This window comes from Drosophila simulans, chromosome 3L (assembly GCF_016746395.2).
Source record: "Drosophila simulans strain w501 chromosome 3L, Prin_Dsim_3.1, whole genome shotgun sequence".
In the NCBI taxonomy this organism is placed as follows: domain Eukaryota; kingdom Metazoa; phylum Arthropoda; class Insecta; order Diptera; family Drosophilidae; genus Drosophila; species Drosophila simulans.
The window spans coordinates 7,166,281-7,187,366 of record NC_052522.2 but is presented as its reverse complement, the minus strand read 5'-3'; the positions used below and the strand labels follow the sequence as shown (position 1 = coordinate 7,187,366).

Genomic DNA, 21,086 nt, shown 5'->3' with positions numbered 1-21,086 from the left:
GCAGGTAGAAGGGTCTTTATCTTGCATAATAATCCAACATGCCATACTTTGTCGAAGGCTTGTTGCATATCTATAAAGACGGCGTTGGAGTACTCGCAGTCGTCAAAAGCCTGTAGTATGTGTTTCACCAGTCTGTGGACCTGTTCAATAGTTCCGTGTCCCTTTCGAAATCCAAATTGATGATCCGGCAAGATATTGCCTTGTCTTATAATGTCGTTTATCCGATTGGCAATAAGTCTCTCCCATAATTTAGAAAGTGAGGGTAAGAGGCTTATAGGCCGATACGACTCAGGATCATCTTCCGGCTTTCCAGGCTTGTGGATCATCAAAATAGCAGCCATTTTCCACTGTCTTGGGAACACTTGGATCCTTAAAATAGCATTAAAGATTAGTGCTATATATATTATCGCTTTTATAGGTAAAACCTTTAGCGTGGCATGACAAATCCTGTCAATTCCTGGAGCTTTATGCTTCGGCAGTAATTTAATTATTTCAAGGATTTCTTCTATCCTTATTGGCTTAATAGGCCAAGACATCTGCAATGGCATTTGTAGGTACTGGTGAGTCTCTCTTATTTGTTCTGTCGTGGCGAAGTCGTAAGGAGTGAAGCGATCCTCTAGGTGGAAGCCGAATGCATTAGCCTGTTCCACTTCAGTTTTTGCAAATTCCCCACCTGGACAGCGTACGGGTACCCATCGAAGTGGTTGTCGTTTAAGGGCTTTTGTGCACTTCCACAGCGAATAGTTTGCATCAACGGTGTAGTCCATGGAGGATAATTTTTGCTCAAAGAAATCACTTCTGAGTTCCCTTAAGACGACTTTGAGTTGCTTTGCTGCTCGGTTCCACAAGATTCTGTCCCATGGATCCTGAGTTCGAATTGCTCTTCTTCGAAGGCGTCTCTTAGTTCTGATAAGTTCTCTGGCCTCTCTTGTTAGAACAATACCATAACTTCTGGGGCGTATCTCGGGCTCAGACGGCGTAGAAGCAGAAGCAGCTCTATGTATATTTTGCGTTAGACTGTCTACTGCGTTCTCGATGTCTTCCTTAGAGCTCAGAACCGTATTTAATTGGAGAGAGTTTTCCAGATGTTGTCTGAAAACAAGGAGATCAGTTCTGCTGTTTATTAACCGAGAGCATGGTCTAACATAGGCACCTTCTGTTTGTAGAGTAGCCACAAGGGCTACATGATCGGAGTCTAGATCCCAATTTTCAGAAATACTAGTTCTGTCTAAGTTTATCCCATGGTACACAGCAAAATCAATGCAGGTAGGTCTGTGACTGGGCACATGTGGGTATCTAGTTGGTGAACCTGTTGCAAGGATATAAGCCCCTCTGGCTGAAATGGCTTCTGCTAGTTCTCGACCTCTGGGTGAATTGTACGTGTCACCCCATAGCCAATGTCGGGCGTTCCAGTCCCCACCAACGAAATACCTTTGTCCACAAGAGACGAGTATGTCACTGAAGTGCCTTTCCTCAATTCTATTTCTTGGTGGACAGTAAATCGCGCTAAATTCCATATCTCCCAGCCCGGTGGAGACCTTGACTGAAGACATCTGAATAGTTCTCGTTTCAATAACTCTTTGCGGGAAATGACGAAGAGAATTTCTCACCAGTACTGCTGCTCCTCCCATTCCGTGATTATGGCTTGAAGGTTTGTATGCGGGATAAAAGCTGTATCCATATATCTTAACTGTGTTCCCTCTGTTGAGTCTGATCTCGTTTAGGAGAAGAATGTCAATGCCGTTGTTGTGTGCGAAGAGCTCTACTTCTCTGGCTTTACCTGAAATACCATTTACATTCCAGATAAGAATCTTCAGAGGGTTCATTGCGATGGTAAAGCGTTACTATGGAGTTGGGGAGCCGATGTATCCCCAGTCCGTTGCTTCAGCATATTGGCCATTTCAAAAACAATTTTTTCCAGCCTTTCGAGTCGTTGACTATTCAACTTGTTTTGTTGTTGTTGCTCCTGTTGCTGCTGCTGTAGCCACGATAGGAATTGCTGCTGTTGTTGCTGTTGAAGCTGTTGCTGCCACTTCATAAATTGTTCCTGTTGCTGTGCCAATATTGACTGAACGTCAAGCGGGTGTTGCTGCTTAATATTAGTTCCCTTTAATTGTACATTATGTAGACGAGGCTGGGCTGTCGTATTGCCATTTCTTGCAATATCTGCGTAGGACAAGCTCCCAGTATGATCTTTGGGAGTGCTAGCTATTGCATGCTGCTGTTTTTGCTGGGGTTGTTGTTGATTTGTTGCACTTTTATCAAACCTGGCTTGCTTAGGTTGTTGCTTCTTTACAGTGCCCATTGATCGTCGAAGATACTCCTGGTAAAACTGGCAACCCTTGTAACTTGCCGTGTGATTTCCTCCACAGTGTATACAGATAGGCTGTTGATCATTGGGAAGTACGCATAGCTTGGTTAAGTGATTTTCACCACATCGAGCACAGTTGGGATGACGACGACAGTATTTAGCTGTGTGGCCAAATTCCTGACAACGTATGCATTGTGCAATTTCAGATGATTTACGCATTCTTTCTATCCGCACTTTCTGTCGGCATATTGTGTTAATATCGTATATGTCATTAATTTTTGCACAGGTCTTTATATTAATGAAGAATATATTAAGTTTTTCTTCTCTATTTCTCCTGGATCTTGGGTTGTGTACTTGTAGAACATCAAAGCCATATGTTTTAAAGTTGTCGATAATTTCGTAGGTTAGGGTGCTATGGTGGAGTCCCTTAACAACTATTCTGTGAGGCTTCTCTTCCTTCATTTGGTACGTATGGAATTCAATTCCCGAATTATCAAAAAGATTAACAATAGCTCTGTAAGTATCAGAGTCTTTGGGTAATATTCTCACTGTTTCCCCTTGATTGACTTTAACTGTTAAATTATCTAGGCTAGTGACCTCCGTAATGAGCTCATAGAGATCATTAAGATTGGTAAGGCTCAGTACTATTTGCGGTGGTTTTGATTGTTTATAAGAATTCTGCTTATCAGTATACTGTTGTGGGCTATTGGATGTCACATTTGGTACACAGTCATCATTAGGAATATTCGGAGCAGCCGATGCACACGAGGTGGATGCGACATCATGACAAACTTGTGGAGTTTCTATGCCATCACTGGTTTCGTCCAATTCCATGTCTAGCATGGCAAACCTATTGTTTGAGTTTGAATTACTATTTATGGCTGGATATGGCTCCAGCTTCGCGTCTCTGACAGCTCGTTTAGAGCTATGGTTGGGTGTTAAATTGGTCTTCCTCTTCCTCTCTTTCGTCAGAAGTTTTTGCGCATCAGACAATCTAGTAGCAGCTTTTTCTCTGGAGCTCGGCCTACTGATTGCTGCAGTTGTTGTAGATGTAGTATTGCAAGTTGCACTTGTAAATGTTATCGTCGTAGTTATTGTGCTTAGGTTAACAGATTCAGTGCATGAAGAGCGTTGATTCAATAATTCCATCCTGATATCCAGTGGAGACTTACCAGCTACTTGCCGCATTTCTTCATAATCAATCGGCTTATTTCTAAGCTGAGAGTTAGAAGTTTCGTTGTTCGTATCCATTTTACAGTTACTAATCCGGTCTATTTATTTTTTTTTTTTCTAATAAGTACGTTGCTTGTTGCCTCCCTTGTGCGGCTGCCACGTGGTGAGGGGCCCAATGGGCAGAGAATGCAAATTTTTTTGCACCTTATCCACCGTTCTTTGTTGATGTTCACATGCCGACTCTGCAAGGCAGAGTCCAAATGTTAGAATGCGTGCTGTTTTGCACAGCTACGAATGCAGGTTTGCGAATTAAATTTAAAGTGAAATTCACAGACAAAAACTATAAACAACCGCTCAGTGTGACCAGCTCAGATTATCCAGCATGAGTGATTAAGTTAAAGCTGACTAAGGCATTTATTAAAGTGTTTTTTTTTTTAATTATTATTTATTAAGTGAAGAATCCGTACATCATAATATTGTATCTTAACATCACAGGGTGGAGAAATATTCTTAGGAATTACCAAACACTATATTATAATAAGTGAAGTAGAATTAAAGTGTTAAAAACAGCTATTATAACTGAATGGTGCCCAAATGTATGCAACACATTTTAACTTCGGTCAAAATTCAAAATTCACTTTTGTAAGTGCCTATAGTTTTTTCGTCGAAATATCAAAATAGTGTCCATATATTTCCAATTTAAATGGAGTTCCATCCGCATGTCTGACTTTTGTTTATATTTAGCTCTGCGGCTTAATAGCTTCATGTTCATGCAAAACCGGAATTATCCTGCGGAAAAGCTGCTCGCCTACTGCTCTTTTGCGACTATAAATAGATTCAGCTCCAGCTTCAACTGTTGCGCAGTAACCGCCAACTAAAAATAGCAACCAGCTGTGCTCCATCGCCGAGCGGCATAAAATCCAATAAATTCAGCTGCGGACAAAGCCGAATTACTCGACACGTCCTGCGTCCTCCACAAATGTCGACGTGTTTTAGTGTAAACACACACACACACGCATATACCGCTTCGCTTTAGCACTCGAATACATATTTGTTTAGCTGTTGGATGTTTATCAGCTTGTCGCATGATTGATTTATATGCCCTCTGGATTATTAATGGGCGGGGCCAAGTCAATTGAAACGACTCCACGGGACTCGGCTCATTCATTATTGATACCCTGCATGAAAGTGACACACACGCGCACCGTCACAAATACAAAAAAAGAAAAACCAACGGAATTGGACATCCATTTGCTTTTTTATCATATTCAAATGCTGTCCATTCAATTATTTTGAATATCTAAAGTTTGCAAAGTTTAAAGTTGAAAGAGAAGCAAACTTATAAAAAGGATAGTTGCAATAAAAGCTTAATAATGGGATGCACTACCCTTTTGTTTCAACAAACATACTAATGATATTACCCTGTTAAATGGAAGTACTGGCATTGTTATGTTTCTCTACCATCAGGACACACACACAAAAAATGGGCTAAAAAACAAAGGGGTGGGGGATGGGTAAATGGTAGGTAGCTCCTCGCTTAATTGCTACTCCGCTGGGAGCAGGAGCAAGCATCGCCCGGTTAACTTTGTTTGCTCAAGCAGAGCTGGGAAATGGAAAATGCCATGGAGGCAGTGGGCAGATCATGAAAGCGGGACAAAGTGAAAATTTCCTTTTGTTTCTGCTAGCAGTTTTTACCTACCACCCCCCAAATCACCCCGTCTCCCAAAAATAAAGAAAAACTTTCAGCCCAGCAGATGGGGAAAAACACACGCATATGACAATTCTCTGGAGGACCTTAGGAAACCTGGTGGGCGCAGCTGACTGTTTTATGGCTCAATCATAATTTTTCACACTGTTAATGTGCAAATGCGCCGCCAGACAAAAAGTGCCGAGGGGGGAGGGGAGGGCACTTGGAAAAGCGGCAAACACTCAGACAGAACAAACACACACATCCACGAGCGAGTAAGTGTGTGTGGAAAAGTTTTTCAAGTGTTAAATGAGATAACGTAAACATTGTGAGGTTCTCTCTTCACAGGACGTGAATTCCAGGACAATGGCTGGCAGTTCTCATCTCTTTGCAACACGCTGACAGACTGACAGCTCACCTCCCCGCCCCTCCGCCCACTTCAAGGTCATAATAATTATTAAAAATAGCTCGCGCTTCTCGAAAGTTCTTAGGCAAAATGAGCATTTGTATGACCTCCAGCCTGCCAGCTGCAAAAAGTTATAATTTATTGTTCAAGTGACGTTTTGATTGCGCCTCTTACATCTCCACTTCTTTTTTTTTTTTGCTGTGTGTGGCAAGTATCTGCAAATATTTGTGTGCCTCCTTTGACATTCGCAGGCGCAACACTTTCGGTCCTCCAAGTTAATTGAGTTTCAACAAGTGGCCATGTCCTTGCGTCCTTGGGCGGCTGGAAAGTGCACAAATCGCTGTGGATTAAGCTCTTCAAGTGGTTGGAGCCTAATGAATTGCCCTGGCATGCAATCGGTTTCACTTGGTTAATGAAGTGCTCGTCTGCTCGTGGATTTGATTGCAGTTCGTTGCAATCTGAATGGATCAGGTAGGCAGCTCAGTTTGCTCAAGGCAGACTGACATAGTTGCATCGATTTCTATTTGCCGATTACTATTTGCTGACTATGCTAATAGCAAATATCGATGGCTAAGGAGTAGTACACTGGGCAAAATAAGCGATGAGTATGTAAAAATTATTATAAGTTATGAAACATGAAATCTAATTCTTTCTTATGTTATCATTTAATCTTAAATATTAAATACATTTATTGTACAGAAATCTTGACTTGCTCGAAACAACCTATTACTTTTATTATTTTACCCTTTTATTGCACTCGTATTTTTTACGATTTTCACACAGCAAAATGAATGATTTCTGTTGCGTGATGGATATTCTGCTGCCTCGGATGCCTCTGAATTCCGTATTCATATGTGTTTGGTTACAACAGGATTATACGAGTATATACATCAGAACGCAGCCCCCATGCAACGCCAAATGTCAATTTCAATTTATTGAATATGTAAAGAGATCAGGCGCTGAAAACAGAAATAAATGGGCGTCAGAATGAAAATTGAAAACGATGCCAGCTGCGAGGACCTCGACTGCGTGCTGGTTGTCAGCCTCGTTGGCTGCTTATTAGTTTAAATTGTAAACAGGAAGTGTTGCGGCACCGGATATAAGGCCAAGAAGCTTTTAGGCCAAGGAAAAGCCAGGCAAGGAAAGGAAATGGAGGGCATGGGTGGCATTTTGATATTTAGATGGAGCACCAAAGAAGCGACTGGCGACTTGCGACTGGATTCAACTTGCCTTTCGCCTGTCAGCGGCAGGCGAGGAATAAACTTTTAAGCGAATGACAACGGCGGAAGCACTGCGCCCAGAGATGCCTCTTCACTTGGCCTTGGCTGCCTGCCCACACCCCACGCGCCACTTCCTCATCCACGCCCACTCTTTGCCATCCTCTTTGTTTGCCGTTTGTTGCAACTGTCGAGCATTTAGTTAACTCTTGGCGGTGTCCTTGTCGTTCTCAGTCAGTCGGTCGTCAGTCAGTCAGCCAGTCAGTTGGAGGAAGTCTTGAGTAGTCAGTTAGCCACGCCGGCGGCTTAAGGCTCAATGGGGTCTTTAATTCGCTCCTGGAGCAGCTGGCACTACCAACTTCGCCGCTGGCCAATCCCCCTGCTATTTTCAGCATGCTCCTGCATTTTGCATGAGCTGTTCATTGTTGTTGCTGATGTTATGGTGATAGTGTTCTTGTATGAGGATGTACACCAATAAAAAGGCTAAAAAATAAGTTTTATTAAGTCTAAGTAAGCCAGGTGCTTTAGAACTTTAACTATATGCTAATTTATAAACTTACCATTAACTTTTAAATTGATATTTTAAAAAGAGTTCGTAACAAATAAAAAATCTTAATCTGCAATGGATGAGTGTGTTTTCTCTCACTGCACTTGCTTTCTCCATTTTGGCTAGTAAAACGCACAAACGTTTCCATTCATTTCGAATAGCTACTGATGCCAGGACAGGGCGGATGGATAATATACGAGCAATCGGAAATCAACGGGTGGGGGGAACAAACACGGCTGCCGGGGAATTAAAACCAACAAGACAACAGAAATTAATTTAAAAATCCTCGAGTGAAGTGAAGGAGCACCAAATCGCTTAATTATATTAGCAAACATTAAGTTTAAAGCTTAAGTGGGTGGCAGCAGATTTGTTCGCTGGGGCTCAAAGTCAAGCTTCCGCCTGTTTCATTCGCTTTCATGGCGAATTGACAAAAGAAAATTGTTGCTATAACAATGACAGAGCACCCAATCCCACCTCGCTCCTGCTCAAAGGACGCGCCTTTGGGCCTATTGTCTCGCTTTTATTCGTCACAATCCAAGCGCAACAATGCGACATTTTAGGCATTTATGGTGTTCCAAAGTTGTTGCCAAAGGCCGATGATATAGACGTTGTACCCCTACATCCCTCTCACCATTCCATGGTAATTGAAGTTGTTTTTGCCGTGGGAAAGCTACAAGGTCCTGGCCATCGGGCCGATATCAATCATATTTATGCAGTTACACGTACGACAGGACAGGCACCTTTCGTCCCCCCCCCTGCACACCCCCCTACAAGCCAGTTTGCGTGATTTATGCGTCCCATTCCTGGAAAATCCTGTGAATCCCCCCCTGTCCCAATCCCTGTGGTAGTCTCCTGCTTATTTTATTTCTTTTCTTGCCAAGCTGATAACCAAATTTTGAACAACATAAAAGTTGCTTTTGTCAGTTGACAAACAATGCGCATAATGCATGAGCAAAAGGCCCCCCAAACCCCCAATCACCCAATACATGCTACCAATCTCGACCTCGGGCCACACCTACTGGCCAAAATTTGAATGCTTCTGTTGGCACGAACATGTCGGGGAATAATGGACAGCTTACATGCGCATTAAGCTGCTTTCAATAACGTTGGCCCAAGTACAAGTTTGATTGGAAAACTCTCGATGGCGATGGCGATTGCGATTGCGATGGTCAAATGCTGGCCAGAAACTGGAGCAGCAGCCATTGTCCATCAATTTGTTGTTATCATATTTTGGCCATTTTTGTTGCTCTTCGCGATCCTTGGCAAATCAATTTGCAGGCGCAGGACAATGGAATGCCATTCAAAAAAGGCAAACAAATTGGGCATTGTTTATTCACGAGTCCTTTAAGAGGGCATTGTCATTTAAATTGTCATTAATTTTACTAATAACATTCTATATATGTTATTAACTTGCTCAAATACTTTGTAGCAATTATTTTCCACTCGTCTAGACTGTGGTTCGCAAATAAATCTTTTCTTTGGACCTAATGGTATCATTTTCTGTATCATAACTTTCTTGGCCGACTTAATCTGACTTTCTCTGCTCGCTTATAGCTGAAATTCGGTTTACTTGTGAGGTTTTGGCATATATACATATAGTATGGCCTGCATATTTATGTGCTATATGTTGGTCACGCTCAGCACTCCATAAAGGTTAAAACTTTATAACTGACAAAAGCAAGCGCCAGACAAATGGCCAACTTTTTTTTTACCTCCATTTCATTTTTTTCCCTTTGTCTCTCGATTTTGGCCTGGTGGCTGAGGGGGGCCCAAAAGGACTAAAGGACCAACACGAAGACAGTTTAATGGGCTTTGACAACAAAAACATAAAAATTTAACTGACATAGACGAGCTACGACAGCGTCGCTAGAAGGAGATAAACACACATAATATTTATTTATTTTCCCTCGATTGTGTTTGTTTGTGTTACAGAATTGTGCTTTGGTAATTTGTAAATCTGAATGTGGAATGCGGGAGATTGCTCATTTTAGCAGGCATATTTCGGAGCAGGCAAATGGTTGTCCATTAAAGAGCATGTGTTTTTCGAGATGTTTGTGCGGCGCACTTATTATTGTTGGTTTTCAAAATTAAAATACCTTAAAAAAAGTGTCATAATATACAATAAATAGATACAAATTTCTTTTGCATATCACTTATTTGCATTTTACTGAAAAGATACAGTATCGAGATCTTAATATTAGCAATAATTAAGGTAGTTTAAAAGTAATGGCAAATATCCTGTAAATATCCTATCCTATAGAATATCCTATGGAATCACTTCCAGACCGTTTAAGCCATTATCGTAAAGCAGCTTCCGCATAAACGAGTCGCGAGTTCTGCTGCGTCCTTGGCTGTCTGCCTGCCAGTCTGTTGCTTACCATTTTTTTGATAGAGCCTGTCTGTCAGTCGTCCTTTTGCTGAAACACCCGGACCGACACCGCCCCTCTGCCCGCTCCTCCGTTGCCTTTGTCCTTTTCATTTTCTCTGTTTGTCTAGGCAGCCATTTTGAGTGTTGTTTTTGTTTCTGGCGTTGCTACCGCATTTCTAATTGAATTGCTTGCTACGTAAACGTTGCCATTGCCATTGCCGGTGCCGGTGCTCCTGACACGAACAGGCTGCCACCAGGATCTCCAGGACCTGCTGCACGGCACACAGACATAAAGGCAGCAACATACATACACAACGGGGCACACAGCGACACCCGCTCACGGCCATAATCGAATTAGATAAGTTAATAACTTGATAAAAAGTTACAGCGTGCTGGTGCTATTTGGCTGCCTGAATTTGCCTTTGTTGGGCGACCGTTTGTCATTCATTGTTTGTCAGTTGTCGCTGTCAATAAACGGTACGAAATGAAGTTGCCGAACAAAATTTGTTTCACAAAAAATCGGACGAAACAAACATTGAATTTGCAAGTTTTCACGTTGCCGACGGGTTGGTCCAGACGGATTTGGTATGTGGGCAGTCTGAGGGCTTAAATAAATATGCGTAATATTAATAGAACTTCTAAAAAAGGTATATTTTTGGTAAATATAAAGAAATCTGTTACAAGGGATTAGGTTACCCCGTATAAATAAAAGAGGCAAATTTTATATAAAACCTTTTGGGCTTTGGGCTTCAAAACATCAACAGGAAAATAATCATGCAACAAACCAAGAACCAACAAACAAACAAACAAGCTGAAAGAGAAATCAGAAGGGAAAATGGTGGCGGGAATTATTCCCTGAATTATTAGCCTCGTTATGGCAGGGGCGTGGCATAATTTACGAGCCATCACCCTCAATTCGGCAGGACCGCAATGTCCTTATCGATTTTGTTGCCGAATTTATGCATGATAATATCCATACATATGGCTTTAAGCGACGTGATGAGGCTGGCCAAAAACTTCAGACAACCGCCGAGTGTTGGCCGCTTTAAGCCAAAAGCCCTTGATCAGGTTGTGGCCAGGAAACGGGCCACTGCCACTAGACTGACACTAATCAGTTCAAAGCACATTGACCCAATTTTCCACAGAGGGGGTTGGGAAGAACCACGACAACGCTTTGAGCCCATCAAATGTAAACACAACGGCTGAAAGGGGAGACACGGCTATGTAGATGGCCATTGAGGACAGGAATGGCCGTGGGCCAACGGTGCGTATGCGTATGCAGGCCACAAAAGCCGTCAAGGCGAACCACTCGGCCATATGGACTGGCCCATGGCCAAGTCTGTATTGACAGCTCTCCAGCGCTCCAGCTCACCAGTTGTCCGACCCGGTGCATTTTAATGAGTTTATTATGCCCATAATAGCTAGCCGGCGAAGGGCAGCAGAAGCGGTGGAGCCAAAGGAGCGAGCAAAGCAAACATATTTAGCCGGTTGGGCGATAAATTAAACAGCAAGGAACCAGCTCCACTGGGCAGCTCAAACTGGGGCACATAATAATAATGATGTGTGCATAGGTGGACTCCGCCCGCGGGAACTCCACAGCTAAGTTTCCCTAAGTCCCCATTGGGGTTACAGTAGAAGAAACAAGTTGGCTAAAAGTTGATTTAAATGGGAATTCACTTTTATTGCTATCTGACTTGCATCACCCGAATCCTTTGATGTTATGTGCAGTTGTTTTAACTAAATTTTTTTAAGTGTATTTTCCTGGTCAAAGTCCAGCCGGTAGCTCCTGGCAAAACAATAAGCTCAGCTGCCCTGTCTGACTGCCAAAGCTCCAGGGCGTTTCCTGAGCTCATTAAAGTCACGTCGTCAACAAGCAAAGCTCATTTAAAGGTGTTGCTAGTATTCAATTTCTGAAATATTCATAAAAGTGCTAGAAATTATTATTAAATTCAGCAGAATTAAACACGAACGCATTGCGGAATGGCCGTGAATCGCAGTTTGCTGGCCAGACAAAAGTAATATTTATGTATTGTACATAAAAATGGCTGTGAAGTGCGTGGGTGAAAGTAGGCCAAGTTTTTAATAAACACCCGACACGCAAAAGTTTTTTGGCACGCACTCACACACACATTCATCGCAACTAACACACTTACAAAGGAATATTTATATGATTACTCTGACGAACAAGTTTAGAGAGCAACAAAAGAACTTGGCGAAGAATAGAGTGGCAATTTGGGGGCAGTGGGTGTAACCTGCACATGTGCCCCAAATACACAGAACCAAAAGTATTGTAGATTTTGTTTAAGGAAAAAAGTATAAACATTAGGCAATTGTATGACAAAAAGCTGGTTAAATTATGTTGGGCTTCTACTCTATATAGATCTTAAGCTAATTTTCCATGCTACTTATTGCTGTTGGTTAAAAGTGGCCACGTCGCGTTGCCTTATTAAATTAGTTAGCACACTCAACTCGAGCTCGAAAGCAGCTGAAACGGAAGTCGAGCATATACAAGTTTTTCAATTTCCTGTGGCAAGAGTGTGAGTGAGTGTATGAGTGTGTGTGTGTGCTCGTTTGAGTAACGTGTGATACCACACCATTTTTAGTGGCATTTACCAACCAGAGGAGAACTTAACATGGGGCCAAGCCCCTGCGATAACCGCTGTTCTTGCTGCCAGGTCAACTAGTCGGGCTTATCCTGTCCCGCTTTTGGCTTAGCTAAATCAAAAAATAAAAAAAGAAAGGAAAATAAAAGCAGGAAACCCCAAGCTGCCAGTTTGCTAATATACCAACTGAAATGCTGACCAGCTCACCTGGGCTCCGCCCCACCATTTTCAGGCAGCACAAGCACAAGCGTACACATATTTTATCTCATTTATTTCTGGTAATTTACTTTGATTCATCGATTTTGTAATATATATACGTGATATGGACGAAAGGAGAGCTGAGGAAACACGCTTTTATTACACTAACTGTGGGTAGTATGGCGTTTTTACGATGTTTGTTATTCGCTGGGGAGAGTCGTGTTTACACCAAAATGGTCTTAAAGTTTCCGAGCTGGCAAACGAGGTTGTAAAAGTTTTTAAGTTTAAACTCCTTGAAATGGGCTAAATTAAAGGGGCAAAGGACTCTTGTTCAACAACTTCAGAGTTAAAGAATTAAATGAATATATATCAGATATAGTCACTTTTGAATGTTTTCATTTTTGGTGCTTTATTTAGGGTATTAAAAAACACATCCTCAATTGCCTTCAGTCTCTATAATATATCAATTGGTTGTTGTTTTTCGTTTGGCCTGGGCAATGCATCAAAATGTTTCAATCCTCCAGTTGTTGTGTATGTGTGTGTGTGTGTATCTCATGTGTCGAAATCTGATTGAGTTATTGAGCGAAAATTCCCTTTAGCTTCCAGATAATTTCGTTGCTCGCAATTGTGCACATCCCAATCGTAATAATAATCGTATCTTTTTATGCGGCAGATAGAAGTTCGGAGTCCATAAAAAGCCAGCAGTGGATTAGGTTATATTCGAAGGTCTGTGAAAGGCTTTAACGCGATTTGTGCACATTAATCATACGCCATGATGCACAGTATTGAAACCAATAACAGCGACTTATACAAACATTATTCCTAGGGCATGTTGGGCATTTTGGGCAAAAACTTATGACGGTCATTTTGGCAAAAGTGTGGCAGACAATGAAATCGAATTTCATTAAATTAGCAGAGAGCAGACTTGAACAAGGACACGACTCTGGATGCTCGAATCAACGGGCGCCATTAACAAAAGCAAATACGAAGAACTTTGCTAAAGGTAAAAAACAATCGATTGAGCTGGCATGGACAACATCTTTCCCAGAGGGCGATTCATTGACAATTTGCCAGGCAGGACGACTCTCAAGTTTTTGGCACCTGATTGGGGAGTTTGGCATGGATGTGTGTGGGTGGACCCTATGCCTGTCGCTTTATTGTTTGCAATTTGTTTCTAGCTGCCCACAAACAAAACTTTATTTTTATGGCTAAGCCTGAGGCAACGACGACACGCCCAAAGGGCTAAAAATAAACGAAACGTGCCGCTCTATTTATAGCCAACAGCATATAGCGACTATAACACTTGGTGGCAGCAACTAATACCGATTGCCATAACCGAGAAATCGTGGATGAATGCCATTGACATTTAAGCTGCCACAAAATTGGTTTTCTGCGGCAGCAACTCCTTGGCTTCTGCCACACCTCATCCATGCTTTTTTTTTTTGGCCTGGTCATGTGTTCTCCTTTTATTTTCTCTGTGTGGCTTATCGAGCGCATTTACATAACGAAAAATGAAATTTTCAAATTATAACAAATTGAATTTCCCCAAAGCGTAGCAAACAGAAAACCGAAATGGAAATGGTAGAAAAAGCCGGCTAAAGAGGATAACCAACAATCGAAGAGCTCTAAATATTGACATATGCCATAGGCTTGCCAAAGAAAAAAAAAAGTAAAACAGGTGGAGCACAAAATGTCTAAGGGGATTTACCAGGTGATTTGATTGGCCATAGTTTAGCAAAGGAAATTGACCGGGCATAGTTACCTTTATGTTATAAAATATTTTAATTTTTTATAAATGAAAGCAGCCTGCTCCTTGCTACAAATAAAGTGGCCCCATTCGAAAACTAAGGTGCTGCAATTTCAATCTGTGCTCCAGTTCAATGAATCCTCAAGCGCTCGCTGTCTGCAACTGGGAACCAGTTCCAATCGGATGCACTCCGCATCCTTGTATCCTTGTAGTCCAATCAGTCACCCGCCTACGTGTTCGATTCGATGAATTCAACATGTTGTGGCGCCGCCTTGGCATCGCATTTGCGGCACATTGTGTTGTCTTTTGATCGGCGGACGCCATTTCTTAGCCGTCTGTTCGACAGGCTCAACTTCAGCTGGGCGAGTCGAGTCCTTGTTTGCCTTCTTTTTTTGTTGTATTTATGCGTTGATGTTTTACGTGCCCGAAATGCCAATATCCTGGCCACCCTGGCCATCCGAAAGGTATGTGCGAATACTGACGATCCGTATGTGCGACGATTGTACGTGCAAAGTTTATATTGTGTAAATGCTGGCTGGTAAAGTGAAAAGGCTAAAGTGAGAGGCAACTTGGTTAGATGTTGCTAAAAATTGTATGTATGACCCTGGAAAAAGGGGTTAGCATGCCAAATGAATTTATGTGGTTTTTGCCGGGCTTCACCCATTTCGACACGGGTTACATTCATATTTGGTATTCGAATCCATTCGTCAAATGCAGAAAGTGAATTTAGCGCTTTTTGTGGCTTTCATTTTGTATTTTCCTTTTCGTTTTCGATTTTATTTCTCATTTTGCGATTTCCGTTTTTTTTTTTTGGTTCTCCGGTTTCGCTGCCGGTTTTCACTGTTATTAAAGCGTGGCAAAATATTGACGCAACCATTAACAAAAGCTTTTAGTGCAAATACAGCTGGCAGTGGCACATGGCCATCGGCGATGCCATCGTCCAGTCGTCCAGTGAAAGTCCAGCGAGAGTCCAGTTAAAAGGCCGGTCGTCACTTTGACAGTCCTGTCGTTTTGTAGCCCCGCTTTGTATGCCGCGCTGCGTTGCACATTTCCATTTGCATTGTCCTGCCTCATATCCCCCCTCTCCATCCAGGGCCAAGTGAGCTGGTCAACGGGCTATCTATTTTTGCTGCCCTGCAGGTCCGCTGTCCTGCTGAGCACTTTCAGCCGTTCCAAATTCGCTTCGGCATGTGCAATTGCCTGGGACAACGGCCACATCCCGAGCTGCAGCAGCAACATCGAAGCATGCAACAGCAACACACATTGTTGTTCTGCATTTGTGTTTTGTGTCATGCCGGCTCTGCCTGTGGCATTGATTTGACTTTTCAGTTGCCAATGGAAAACGTTTCTCGCCAAGGACAAAACGCCAGCTTTAAATCCGAACTCTGACAGTATTGTGATGGGGTATATGAAAAGGATATTCAGCACAGCTCAGCTCAGCTTGCCCATAAATATTCACAGCAGATGCTTGATTTGATTTGCGAAAGGAAATTAATTACACTGACTTATTTTGATCATCGGGCTTCTCTAAGTCCTTGAGCCAATTTCCTTCAATTATGTAATTAAAAGTGTTAAGATGCAACTTAAATTTGATTTAAAGAGAAAACTGCATAACATTTGATTTTGTGGCCCCAGGCTAAAGAAAAATCAAATAAATATATTGGTGCTTGAATAATTCAATTACAATTTGATTAAGATTGCATTACGCATTTATAATTGAAAATAAACAATAATTTTATATATACTTGTATTTTATGTACTTAAAGCTTTACAGTGGAAATTTTCGCAGAAAACAAACTGGCTACTTAATTATTTATAGTTTTAAAGTCTAAATAATAATGGATATGAAATCCATTTGCAGATTGAATTTCCATTTCTTTTCATTCCATTTGCGCTCAGATTGGATTTTGAAAATGGGAATGAATTAATTTCAAGAATATTTGAAATATTAAATTTTCCCCAATTGCTTTAAATGTATAAGAGAAATGTTGAAATGTAGAGTGCATTTGAGTTATTCGCCGCTTTGAATTCCACCAAATTCCAATCTCGACAATCCTCCAATCCCATTCCGTCAACCTTTCCGCTGCCAAGGCAATCAAACATGGATTTTGGCTGCCCTTCGAGGAGCACCCTCAATCTGAAACAGGCAAACACAATTAATGGGATAAAAAACGAACTCGAACTGGGAGTCGCGCACTCTAATTTACTTTATTTTTGGACACGAATGGCGGACCAAGTTAAGTGCGTGGCCTCAGCAAAACGGAAACGGATACTCATGCAACCGAAAGCGGAAATGTTACGCCGACGACAGCGAATAAGACGGTGTGTGTATGTGTGTGTCTGTGTGTGTGTGCGAGTAGGGACGCTGGGCAAAAAAAGGACGAAAATAAGAGGCACCCAGAACGGATCCACAGACACACAGGGTCGAGTCGTGTCGAGCGAAGCATTTCTAGCATTAAATTTATGTACATGTCATTGGGGGCGTATACGTAACGTGCCCGACGGGTATCACGGTATTTTTGGCCCGTCCGTCCATAAAGTGTTGCGAATTCCTTACCTGCACAGTGCCTTTGTCGGCGCCATTTGATGGCCGGGCTTAAAAAAATATTTGCTGCCGCACCGCGCCTTAAATCCACACAAATTAAGCCCTAAATTAGAAAGCCATCACTTGAAGTAATTGCCGGGCCGATTTTTATGCTTTATATCTTGGTTTTTATCTTTGCAGTCGCAGCATTAGCGGACGTGCCCCGCATGCCAACATGATGTAGTAGACTCGCTAGTCCCCAGCAAGGACAACTCAACTCAATACTGTTGCTCTGATGATGCCCCATTTCTCGTGCCATCGAATTGTTTGCGCCAACGGTATGTGTTTAAAATTTCATTTTTACTATACGGGTTTTTATTTCGCATTTAATGGGCTTCCTAGGTCTTTTTCTTCAGTTTTTTTTTTTTGTGAGCGTGGCAACAAACCCTGAAACAGTAAAGTTGTTTGGCTGCCCACATGAAACTTTAATTTATTTTGGCATAATTTTCAAGGTGTGTGTGTGTGGGAAAATGTTCATTAAACACCCGCAGGAATGTGTCTCTCTGCTGCGCCGAAATGTTTTTGTTTTAAATTAAGGTAGCCGCCGCATGGGTGCGATGGTCCCCGGGCTTCGATGTCCTTGTCCCTGTTGGGACACGAGTGGGCTGCCGGTCCGGGTGACAGTGACACCAATTATGCATAATTTTGTTGGCAGTCACGGGACGACAGAGGGGGGAAAACAACCATAACGAATGCCAACTTTATTAATCATGCATAACGCTAGCCTATGAGGATAATAAACAGCGGAGTTATCGTTATTATAATGATTGCTGGTAATGGACAGGAAAATGAGGTAGTCCGGTGGAATTATCTCATTAGTAGGGTTGAATTAAAAGATTATTGTTGAAAAAACTATGCTGATTTGAAGGATTTCATAATTGAACCATATATATTAAATATGTAATTACGTTGACTTATCAAATACGGGAATATAGTTATAGATATAGCTATAGTTCTCTTTGGTATATGTACACATTTGATGATTCTATCTTTAAATGTTTTCCTTTGGCCTTTTCTACTTTTTCGACCTGCGTCATTAAAACAACACCCAACTTCGTTAGCTCGCTCCACGGGCCTTAGTTGTGTTTATTATTATATCCAAATGCCACGCCCACAAACAGACCATAACATGCACCGCAAGGACGCCCCCGTGTGGCACATCATCCCTCATCCCGCCAGGAGTGATAATATTTAGCCTCGGTCCGACCGCAGTTTTAATGCCTTTTTCATTGTCTTTTCATCGTCATCGCCATGGTCGAGGCCCATGTCGCTGGTCACGCCCCTGGTGGTTGGGCACATTGGGTCCTGGATCCTGGATCCCTTTGCATTCATGTAGCTGGAGGTTTCAGGCGGACCGAGACTGAGTGGCTCTGGCAAATTGACGTCATGTCATCAATCAATCTTGCTGCAGAGCTGCGAGCCGCACGCCAACGCATCATCACGCTTTTCCTTTTCCCATCCTGACAGTCTGTGAATTTTTTTTTTGTTTTTTGCATTTTCCGCCGCACTTCGCTTAAATCCAAGTTTGTCCGAGCAATTTCAATTTACTACGGAATACTGTTTTTCGCTCGGACAATTATCATTATGCATTGCGATAGCTTTTAACTGCAGGCCGTTGGAGTGCGGCTTGAATTATGTTTTTTTAATGAGTCCCCCTGACGTTTTAGCTATTGTCTGACCAAGCGTGAAGCCCTCGCAAATTTCAGACCTTCGAGTGGTCGCTTTGAGCGTGTTTGCGGGGCAAAGGGTTCAAGGCCATAGCATTGACCTTTGCCACAATAAATATTCAGAGGACGTACTGTTGAATGGGAAACAAAGTAAGAAATAGGCAACGAAATGCGTCGGGTGCTGTTAAATTTTAATTGCGTCGCAGGACAGGGCCACCATGGCGTATACGTTATGCATGTGACCAGGAGAAGTTGTCGCCTGCTAATTTACCATTTAACATGGCTCCCTTTTTCAGTGCGTGCAAATGTGTGTGTGTGTGTGTTCGTTCCGCTGTTTTATTGCTCGGTTATTTTAATTAAAAACTTTGCTCAGCTGACAGTAGCAATTGCCCCAAACCGCCCATCCTTAACCCATTTTGCCTGCCTACTCAGCAACTTGCCACCGCTTTCTTGGGCCAAAGTTTCCTGCGCATTTTGACTGCCTCGAGCTGCGTGCGGCATCCAGACAACAAAGCTGTCGCTACAAGGGCCACTTTTGTGCGAGTATCTTCCTTTGTCTTGGCCTTGTTTTCGCCACCATCCCACCCACACATCCAGTCATCCGACGTTTTAGCGACTTTTGCTATTTTTACGCTGCTAAGCCGCCATTAAAGCCATATGCAAAATATGGCCACGTTAAGAGCGTTAGGATGTGAGGCGCAATCTTGTGCCTTCTTCTCTTTTTTTTTTTGGATTTTATTTGTTCACTCCTCTTATGTCACCTTGTTGATGATGTTGGCGACATTCGGAAAAACAAAAGCGCAAAGCGGCGGTCCTAATCCCGCTTAACGTTCTGTTGACATCGCCGTGCCAACCGAATGCCACCAGGCATTTCGTCACATAAAAATACATGGCCAATATATATATGTGGAAAACAGAATAATGAAAAATGTATATGAGGGCCGAACAGCACAACAAAAATGAAGGGTCCTTAACGAAAATAAATCATAAAAAACGAATGGGGAATGAAATACAGATTACTTGGGCACGAACCAAGCCCCTCTTTAAGCGGAATTTCGCCGCCAATCGGCTAATGGTTGGTCACAGAAATGTTAAAGGATATTTTACCAAGGGAATTACTGCCTCCCTCAAAGAAACTTTAATTCAGTTAGCTTTAAGCAATTAACTTAAACGTTAGTTAGCCAAAACATAGTGATACTTAAAATGCTGCTGGAATAATTGCATTTTAACGTTGGTTAGGTAAAATAAAATAATTTGGCTTAAAGCAAACATTGTGCGAAATTAGTTTCCCATTTAAGTCTGACTGGCATTTCGAGTGGCAGAATGCACCTGACCTTAGCAAAAATCCCACATAGTTTGCGAAAATTGCGCACTGTACCACTGGCAGCAACACGTTTTAATTACCAAGCATTTAAGCAAACAAAAGCCTGAATGTGCAGTACAAAAATACATTTTCATTGCCCCGCAACGCGGTGTGTGCATTGCGCATACGCCGCGTACGCCGGCCAAGTTCGTAAATAAGCTGCGGCGCCCTTAATTGCAGACTTTGTACTTTGAACGGGGCAAACGGGAATGGGTTAATACAAAACGCAATGAAAGCAAACAATAAACCCGGTCGGCATAAAGGCCAATGGAGAAAAAATCCAGAACACCATGGAGCAGAAGCTGAAAAGCAATTTTTATGATGGTCCTTTGCTAACCCAGTAAAAATGAACTTAAAGCCGAGCTCAACGAGTTGGAAACATTGAACGTCTGGCAGAACCATAACCCATCTTCTCCCCACTCCCCGCCAGTCTGTCATGCCCCCCCAACCCCGAATCCCCTTGTGTCCCCAGGAGATGTTGTGCATTGAGCCGTTTTGGATTTTCTTGTAATTTGCAACAATGTTGAGCTGTGGAAGCTGCTGGTGCTACTGCAACATCTTCGTTCCTTTGCCCCCACTTTTGTTGTTCGCTATTTGACATGTCAAAGCCAAACAAAGCGCTGCTCGACCCATACACACATTTATTTTGGAGGGAGCTCAACCATTAGCACTCCCCATGGCGTTGATTGGCGTCAAAAAACGCATCAAACAAAGGCAAGGTGACTTTCAAGTTCAGCGCACATGGTCAAGAGGTGGGGGGTGGAAATTGAAAGGGTTGAGATATTTTGGGGGTACTAAACGCTAAAAGGCCAATTAATATAAAAAAATATTTAAATCAAACTGAAAGCCAATATTAAAGAGGCCTTAAAATGGTTTGAAAACCAACTCTTAAATAAATAAGAAAGCAAGTCCTTTCTAAAAATGAGAAATCGATGAATTCGGGAAAGGATTTCATAGTTACTGCTTTACAAACTTCTTCATGTAACAATTTCAAGACTTGTACAATATTCCTATTAAAATTTTAAAATAATGACTATTTACTCATTAAGTCTTATGCTCTTTATCCAAAACTTTTAAAACTTGCATGGCCAGTGCCTCACAGAATTTAGCCAATATTATGCATTAATTAGCAGCATAAAGAGTTTATCGAAAGTTTGTACTTAGTTTTGGGGCCACAACCAGTACGAACAAGTGCAGGCGTAATTTTCCCATCGA

At 42.2% G+C, this 21,086-nt stretch overlaps 1 protein-coding gene across 1 annotated transcript in view; it reads left to right on the top strand.

The window, feature by feature from the left end:
• The window catches only part of LOC6737106 (BAI1-associated protein 3), a 52,857-nt gene that overhangs the window by 7,283 nt on the left and 24,488 nt on the right, over window positions 1-21,086 (top strand). Inside the window, exon 3 of the mRNA XM_039293053.2 lies at window positions 16,983-17,119. The gene's annotated coding sequence lies outside the window, so the exon portion shown is untranslated. The remainder of the gene's footprint in view (window positions 1-16,982; window positions 17,120-21,086) is intronic.